Source organism: Crocuta crocuta, unplaced genomic scaffold, assembly GCF_008692635.1.
Source record: "Crocuta crocuta isolate KB4526 unplaced genomic scaffold, BGI_CrCroc_1.0 scaffold28, whole genome shotgun sequence".
Classification (NCBI taxonomy): Eukaryota; Metazoa; Chordata; class Mammalia; order Carnivora; family Hyaenidae; genus Crocuta; species Crocuta crocuta.
The window spans coordinates 788,582-797,927 of record NW_027533256.1 but is presented as its reverse complement, the minus strand read 5'-3'; positions in this window follow the sequence as shown (position 1 = coordinate 797,927).

The following is a 9,346-nucleotide window of genomic DNA, read 5'->3' as shown; positions in this document are numbered from 1 at the left end:
GGTTCTCTCTGACTTTGTCTCTCTCTTTCACTGTCCTGCCTTTGACTTCTCATTTCATTTCTTCCCTCTCCTTCTCATCTCCACGTTCCTCTCCCAGGCCTCTCACTTCAGTTCCTGTGAACTTTTGCACAGCTCTGCCCCCCCCCCCCCCAAAGCCTTCTTTCTCTCCCCAGGGACACCCATTCCCGCTCTTTGCCTTCGCTCCTACCGGCCCCCCTGTGGCCTTGAAAGGTCCTGGCTTGCCCGCAGCCTCAGCGCTCATCCCACAGAGGCTCTTCAGTGCTCTCATCTTGTCCTTAGGCTGTGCTCAGCCTCCAGCGAGAGGCCCAGGAGCTAGGCTGCCAGAGGCACCTGCTGAGTTCAAAGTCCCCCACGGGGGACCGTTTGCTGGGCTAACTAGGATGTGTGCCCCTGCACAGTGTGCAGAGGCCCAGAGGCTGTGGGGGTGAACTTCCTGGTGCCAGCCACCAGCCTAGGGGACTTCTGAAGTCCTCTGTGCTGACCCACAGCAGGGACTCACGGGGACAGTGGGCTCTCCATGGGGTAAATGGCCTCACGAAGCTCTGAGACCCAGATTAGCATTTTAAAGAAAGGTTGGCAAGAAGGAATTTCTGAGACTCACTGGGAGGGAGCAGAAGGGATGGTGGTGAGGAAAGTTTACCACCCCCCAGTCCCCAACAGGCTGACCAGATGGCATTTGAGAGGGGCAGGGAAAGCATCAGGTAAGGAAGGGGGAGATGTGGATTCCAACTTCAGCTCAGCCGCTGGTGAGCAAAGAGTTTGGGCAGGTTACTTAGTACCTCCAAGCCTTACTGGCCTTCCTTCTCAAAAGAAAAAGACAAAAAGGGCTCTGANTGGCCTGGGGCGGGGGGAGGGGGGGAGGCGAGGGGCCAGATGACCACCAAGGCTGCTGTTGTCCCCTGACCCGTAGAAAGGCCTCAACAAATACTAGCCCTTTGTGTGACTTCGGACAAGGTACCTAAACTCTCTGAGCCTCAGTGTCCACACAGACATGGTGAGGGTAATTCTTGCTTTACACGATCCTGTAAGAATTACATCAAGTAGGAAGTGTACAGTGTTTCTCAAAGGGTGAGCAGTGGAGCCCCAGACAGTGGAAAGGATTTTAGCTCACACTCCATCCTGGCACTCAACGAGAAAGTCACACCCTGTTCAATTCTTTCTTAAACCTCGTTGCCACGGAGATGGTTGGCGTGTCTGTACCACCTCTGTCACACTCATCCATTTCTCTATTTAGTGAAGGGAGTCCAGGCCCCAGGGTGAGGGCCTTCCGGTGACAACCGTAAGCTCTGATCTGATAACATTGTTTTCATTCATTACGTCTATTTTTATACTTCTCTCTTATTTATTATTGGTACATTTATATTTTTATCTTATTTGTGTTTTTCATTATCATTGGCTTACCTTCTATTTATGGCAATGCTAGTTTTCCACAAAGCTTGTGTTGTAAAAGTTCCTTTTGAAATAAGTTTGAATAAATGATAGGAACCAATTGGAGACCAATGTTAAATACTAGTAAAGGCAGCACGGTGATGGAGTAAAATTGTGGAGATGCCCTAAGAATTGGAGACGTGCTTGTATTAAGGGTGGGGATGTGTCAAGTGGTGATCATGAGGGTTCATTGTGACTCTTCCTGCCCTCGAGGGAGGGGGCATGGGCAGTCTCCCTGCCATTTCTCTGCCTGTCGTCTCAGTTCCCAAGCAGTGCTGGTGGTGCCGGTCTCCCCGGAAGACCCATGGAAGAAAGAGTGGAGCAAACCCTCTAGGCAGGGCAATGTGAGAAAAATTCCATTCAGTCTCCAGATTGGTTCTGACTTACATGGTCTCCCCCATTGCATTGAAGGGGAAGCCACTTCAATGGCCACCAGATTATGAACCTCTGAACTACAATCATGACAAAGGGGCTGGAATTCCCATCTGAGCCATTGTACTTTAAACAGAATATGTATTACCTTCTGAAATAAAAGCCACTTATGCATACCAGCCAATCTGTCTCAGTAGAGTGCCACCAAGACAGATCTTGATAGAAGAGCCAAGAGCAAGTCCAATAAAAAGCTTTAAGTCCATGACTATCCATCACCCAGGGAGTTCCCAGGACCATGAGGGCAGCTTGTGGGTTACTTTGTCCAGCCTATAGCTTTCAGTTTTGTTATAAGGAGGGAAGAACTAAATGAGATTGATAGATAACCAAAGGGATGTTTTTGTAAGTCTCCAATTCAGTGTAGTACCTTGCAGGAAATTCACTTAGCACCATGTTCGATGCCCCTGGAGGCTCTCTGAAAGCAAAGACTCAGCCACGCACCTGGCAGTGTCTGCCTCTAATAGTCTGCTCCGTTCCAGCTCCACAGTGCAAGGTGTGTTTCCAGGGGTATCTCAAGTATCTAAAGTGTGTGCTCATCTAAGCCCATGTCAGAGGTCCCCAGGAAGAAGGAGCTGGTAAAGCACTCACAGGAGACCCCCAAACAGCAGTGGCTTCGGCACCTGGGAAAACCAGAGGTCACTCCTCTCTGTGTCTGGATTTGCTGGAATGGCCAGGCAACTGGCACTGCTCTCCTGGCTTAGGACAGCCATGCAGAATCCACGGGAAAAAAAATTCCCTAGGTGGCAGACTCCAGGACTCATGTTCTGGATAATGGTGAGTATCTACCTCTCCTTCTTGTCCTCAGGCTATATTCCTAGAATAGTGTTTTATACATTCTGGAAGTTTGTGTTCTTTTGCTGAAACATGGCAAGCCCCTTCCATAAATACTTAAGATATTTTTTAATATTTATTTATTTTTGAGAGAGAGAGAGGGAGAGAGAAAGAGAGAGAGAGAGCAAAGGAGAGGCCGAGAGAGAGAGAGGGAGGCACAGAATCCCAAGCAGGCTCCAGGCTCAGGAATCAGCATAGAGCCCAATGCGAGGCTCGAACCCATGACCCGCAAGATCATGACCTGAGCCGAAGTCGGGAAGCTTAGCCAACTGAGCCACCCAGGCACCCCTCCCCCCATAAAGACTTTTAATAAACATTCCTCTTTAACTCAGTGGCTAGTTTATTGGTCTGTAGGCTTTATGTCTTATTCTTCTGCAACTCCCAGGGTATCTCTAGGTTGGGTTTTTGTCTAGTCTTGTTCCTTTTTTTTGGTAAAAATATTGCAGAAGCAGGATTTCTTGGTTCTGTACAGATATTCTTACATTTTATAAAAATACCACAGTTTATAATTTTTGAAGCCACGCAATCATTCTCTCATCTTTGGGAAGTAGAAAGCTTGGCACCTATAGGCTAGATACTAAAGCTAAGGAAGGGATGTGCCCTCCAGGGAGGTCAGGTGTCAGTGTGAAAGGAAGGGACGGGTCCTGCTCTGGGTAACGTTGTGCCCAAAGTGGGCACTAGAGGAATTAGAAGTCAATGAAACCCGCAGGATGTCTGACTTCCGACTCGTCTTTCCTGATTCTCAAGAGGGCTTCTAAGTGGGATGGATGGTCTCAGCAATGTGCAAATGTGACACAAGCTTCCAGGCAGAGCCAGGAGGGGGGCCCTCAGCTCATCTGCACAGTCCCTTTTTATGGGGCACTCATTAGAGCACCTTGCTGCACGAGGGAGGAGTTCTGGGCTAGACTGCCCCGATCTTGATCCACCGCTTCTGCAAGACAAAATCAGGGACCTTCTCAGAAAAGGATTAGTAAGTGTTTTGGTTTGGTTTGGGGCACCTGGCTGGCTCGGTCTGTAGAGCATGTGACTCCTGATCTCAGGGTGGTGAGTTCAAGCCCCATATTGGGTATGCAGCCTACTTAGAAAAAGAAATGTCTCTTGGTCTGGAAGTAGGAACAAGTTGGATAGTATCGAGGAGTATCTCTTCACTTTTGGCTCCTTCTTTCCCCACCAGTAAAAATGGGTGCACTAGGTTTTGCCCTGCCTACTTCCCAGAAGCAAGGTCTGCAGTACTGGCATTCGGGTGTGGTGATCCCTGACCACAGAATGAAAGGGAGATGGGAATTTGCAGAATTGTTATTCGGGAAGTCCTGTAGAATGCAGGTGTGAGTTGAATTCAAACCAGGCCACGGTGCCTGAGTTAAGTCTTCTGTAACCTGGCCACGGATATCATTCAGGGGAATGAAGACTATATTCTTGCAAGATTGTATCTTGACTGGGGACAACGGCAGAAGAAGATGTGACACTATTCTTCACATTCTTCTCTCAGCATTGGCTGATATGAGGCCAGTGATGCAGGGCAAGGCTGGGAGGTATCCCATTGTGGGCGTGGCTCCCACAGGCACCCTCCCTGGAAGGCAGGTGGTGGTTTTAGGATGTACGAATATTAATGGAAATCTCCATCAGGACATCTTTTTGACTACTATGAATCATTCACACACAGTTTTAGGACTTATTTTGGAAGATGTTAAATTTCAGAATAATTGAATGCTTTTTTTTTTTTTTTTAATTTCTGAGAGACAGACAGAGACAGTATGAGCAGGGGAGGGTCCGAGGGAGAGGGAGACACAGAATCTGAAGCAGGCTCCAGGCTCTGAGCTAGCTGTCAGCACAGAGCCCCACGCAGGGCTCGAACCCATGAGCCATGAGATCATGACCTGAGCCGAAGTCGGACGCTTAACCGACTGAGCCACCCAGGCGCCCCAAATTTCAGAATAATTTAAATGGCAGCAGTATTCTATCTAATGAAATATCATTCAATTATTTTTAAAAAGTACGTTGTGATACTTAATGACATGGAGAAAAAACTTACACTTTAATTTTAAGGGAAAGTAGGATAAAAATGAAATGTTCAGTCTAACCCTAATTTTTAAAAAATACACCCCTATTAAGGATATAATGTGAAAGAAATATATAAAAATATCCATCATGGTGGGGCATGTGGATGACTCAGTGGGTTAAGCATCGACTTCAGCTCAGGTCATGATCTCACGACTTCAGCTCAAGTCTTTGTGATTTCGAGCCTCATGTCGTTGGACTGTGTCCTGACAGCTCAGAGCCTGGAGCCTGCTTTAAGTTCTGTGTCTTGAGCTCTCTTTGTCCCTCCTCTGCTCACACTCTGCCTCTCTCTCAAAAATAAATAAACATTAAAAATTTTTTAAAAATATCAATCATGGTTATTGTTAGTTTGTGGGATTCTATTCTTTTATGAAATATTTATTTTCGAAACTCTTTGAGTCTGAATTATTCTTTTAAAAATTTTTTTTAATGTTTTTTATTTATTTCTGAGAGAGAGAGAGAGAGACAGCGTGAACAGGGGAGGGTCAGAGAGAGAAGGAGACAGAATCCGAAACAGGCTCCAGGCTCTGAGCTGTCAGCACAGACCCCAACGCGGGGCTCAAAGCCACAAACTGTGAGATCATGACCTGAGCCGAAGTCGGACGCTTAACTGACTGAGCCACCCAGGCGCCCCTGAGTCTGACTTATTCTTATAAGCAGAAATAAACACAAAATAAATATTTATTACAAACAAATCCCTCAAAGCTTGCTCTCCGAGTCTCTCTCCCCATCCTGGAGACCATTGCTTCCTTCTGGAAGAAGCATGGCTCTTGCACATGGTTTCAGGGGTGGACTCTTCCTTGTTCATTCTAAGTCGCAAAGAGAGATGTTGCTCCAAAGGAAGGCACTCTTGTCACGCCCAGTAACTTGACAGATTTTAGACTCGGTTTCTTATCTGTAAAATGGGAGAATGGCTACTGTCCTTTCTTACAGCACAAAGAGATTATAAAGACTGAAGGAAGTAAGAAGGAGAGAGTACTTGAACCGTTTAGAACAAAACACAATGGTGATTTAAGAAGTGGTAGGTTGCCAAGTGTAGGTACAGCTCAGAAGACCTGACATCAAGGCATGGTAACAATACCAACCCTGTTAACCGCCTTTACCACAATGCTTTATATGTTTGTAGGACTGGCAAATGGGTAATTAATATTATTATGGCTGCAGGATTTTAAAGTAGGGCTCTCTACTTTGGAATTTTCACACCAAATTTCTGTTTTAATAGGCCCCCTTTTCATTCACCAAATACTATCAAGTACCAGAAGTGGCCACCAGAGGGCGCTAGATCACTTACGGTCTCCTGCTGGCTTCCGCATAGCAAAATCACCATGATTTAATATGCCGGGTATTGGAACTGGGTCCAGGCAGGGAAAAAAAATGAAATCTAGTATACATTAACTATGATGTTGGGCCAGCACTTAAGTAAATAAGCTTCTTTTTTGCTCCTTGGCTGTTACTTTCGTCGTCCTGTTTTTTTCCTTTGTATGCTAATGTACTTTTCTTTCTTTCTTTTAAATCACTTGAGATAGTTCAGATTAGAATACTTAAGAAACTGGAAACTCTGGTTTGCTTTGAAAGCTGAGATAGGCACATGTTCACACGGTAAAGGGGCTGCCCTCTCCCCTGAGAAGTTTATAAATGTATTTAGAAATAAATAAATGGCCTGTATTGTTTTTAGGACAGAGAGGGTTGGCGTTTCTATTTGTGGTTAGGCTTTCAGTCCTTGTGCAAGGGACCTCAATTCCCAGCCTGCAGACAGGCCTATAAGAGCGGACGTGCACTGAGGCTATTCGGAAATGCTTCTCTGTACTCTGCCCTGGAGTGGAGCCGGGACTGACTGTGGGGCCCTCCGGGCCGTAGTGTAATGGCTGCAGAGAGGGGCCGCTTTGCCTCAGTTCTCATCCCAGCTGAAGGGACTTGTGGGGTGCAGAGCAGCAAAGCGGGGGCAGGGAGAGAGAGTCCTGTCTGGACTCCTCTCCCCTGTGGCCTGGTGCACGCGCGCACACACACACACGAGTACTGGTTTGGGGTCAGAACATCTGGTCAGGGTTCGGCTGTCTGTGTTTTGGGTCACAGTAGTCATAGCCAAGATCTAGGTAACGTTTTCTTTTTCACCTTTATCAATAACCAATGTTATTTGTGGGTAGGTGGGCAGAGCAGTTCCTGTTTTTATTCCAGGTTTACGAACAAGGAAGCACACTGAATGCAAAAGGCACCCAAGGTTCCTTTGAAGTTTGAGGTTCCGTTCCATCTGGGTATAACTTTTTCCTCAATTAGTGAGGCCAGGGGCAGCTTTTCCGAACCTGGTGCTGAAGTTGGTGGATGATAAGGAAGTAGCAGGAGAGGTGGGCGGGTGGGCCTGGTGGATGGTGACACTCTCTCATTCACTGCCTACCGGTCAGGCCATCCCAGGACGGTATTGACTTCAACTGCAGCGGGGGACCCTGATGAATCCCAACTCAGCCTAGGTTTTGTATGACACAGAAGTTGCTAAAAGCTTCATCCAGCACAGGCAGAGGTGTGCAGAGAGCAGGAGACAGGGCCTCCAGCACCCTGTGGAAGGACGATGGGGTGATGAAGGTGACGGTGGAGGAGATACACTGGTGAGGATCCTGCAGTGAGGGTGATCCAAGTCACAGCAATCAGTCGCCTCTTGCTAGTGTCCCCAGACTGGTGTTGGAGGGGAACTCAGGCTATGGGGGCGATTCAGGAAGGGCTGGAGGGGATTAACTGGTTTGTAGAAGTTCAGCTGAAGGTGAGAGAAAATCCATTCTGGGGGTTTCATATCCCCTTGGGCAAACAGTCCTGTCCTTATCTGTTCTTTTTATGCTATGGGTAATTTATTTTCAAATTTTATTTTTTTTTTAAATTTTTAAAAATGTTTTTATTTATTTCTAGGAGAGAGAGAGAGACAGCGTGAGCAGGGGAGGGTCAGAGAGAGAGGGAGTCACAGACTGAAATAGGCTCCAGGCTCTGAGCTGGCTGTCAGCACAGAGCCCGACGCAGGGCTCGAACCCACGAACCGCGAGATCATGACCTAAGTGAAAGTCGGACGCTTAACCGACTAAGCCACCCAGGCGCCCCTATTTTCAAATTTTAAATCTTGTACTTATTAAGGAAAGTCCTAAGCTTTCCTGGCATATGCTGAGGCCCAAAGGTAGCAAAGTACAGCTGTTTAGAAGGCTAACAAATCAAAGGAATCTCAAGGTCATGGTTTACCTTCTTGCACATCTTCACAGCACTTCTGGGCCCGACCCCTAACCCGGTGCTGGGAAGAACTCAGGGCCTTTGCACGGACTAAGGCAGCACAGATGTTGTGTGTGGCTGCTGAGCATGAAGGAAGAGGCTGTGAGTACTCTCTGGGTGACAGCTTCACTTTTTGGAAAATATCGCCTATAGCTCCCTTTTACCATTGCTTTTTGAGAACCAAATATTCAAGAGCTCTTATCTCATTCTGCTTCCCCCTTTGACGTGGCCCTGACCCTTTTCTAATGAGCGTGTGTCCTGAGCCCAGTGAGCATATTCTGAATGGGTCTGGAGAGCTGCAAACATTCCCTACAGCCTCTCTGCCCAGCTGGGCCTTCCTTCTCAGTTCCTCCCAGCACCCTAGGGCCTCCAAGGGGTGGGGGTGGGGTGGGGGGGTGGTACTCTGGCTCAGGCAGAAGCAGCACTCGCCTATACAGTTAAGGATGCTAACTTGGCCCTCACTACAGGAAGGGCTGAAAGGAGCCTGATAATTCCAATTAGACTTAAGTTAATGAGCTGGAAACTTTGGGGAAACCACTGAAGGCAGAATGTGACCATCTTCCTTCTAATTAGCACTGGAAAAACTTGTGGTCCAACTGGTAGCCAAGAGCTTCGAAGGGCAGTGTACAGAGGGAGGAAAATTTCCCAGAGCCGTGGAAGAGGCATTCCCCTGTGGTGCAGGGATGGAGACGCTGCTGAGGAGGGAAGACCCCGAAAGGGGAAAAGTAGGCTTGAATGGCGCCTAGCGCGCCCCTTCTCCCTGTTGCCCTCCTCACACGGTGAGGCTTGGGGGTAGATAAGAGGGGAACCACTTTGGGGAACTCTACTGTGTACTGAAGCCTGCGCCATCTCTGAGGCCAGGTGCCCCCCGCCCCCCCTTCCCCCTGCTCATCTCTCCACTCTCAGGCAGCCTCTGTCGCTTAATAAGGAAAGGCAGAAAAGCCACCTGCTGCTGTCAGGGGCCACAGACCACCCGCCAGCCTCCAGCCGTGCGTGGGGCACTGGGGCACCTGGGAAGAGGGGAGGGAAGAAAGAACTAGAGGCCCGAGGTGTGTCGAACTAGGGTGTTCTGGAAAAGGGTCTTCCTCACTCCCAAGGCCCTAGGATCCCGAGGTGTGCGGCCGTGGCGTCGACGGCTGGTCACTCCTTCCCTCCCCACCGGGGGCTCCTTTGGCAAAAACAGCCTGCCACGGGTGCCCCGCCATCCTCCTGGGGCCCCCCAGGTCGCTCGGCTGGGGGCGCAGCACCTTGGAGAGAGGCGCCCTATCCCCCGCCTCGACTTGGGGCGCTCTACCTGGCGCTCTGGGGGTCAGGGGCCCGGGCCCGGCGGCCGCCG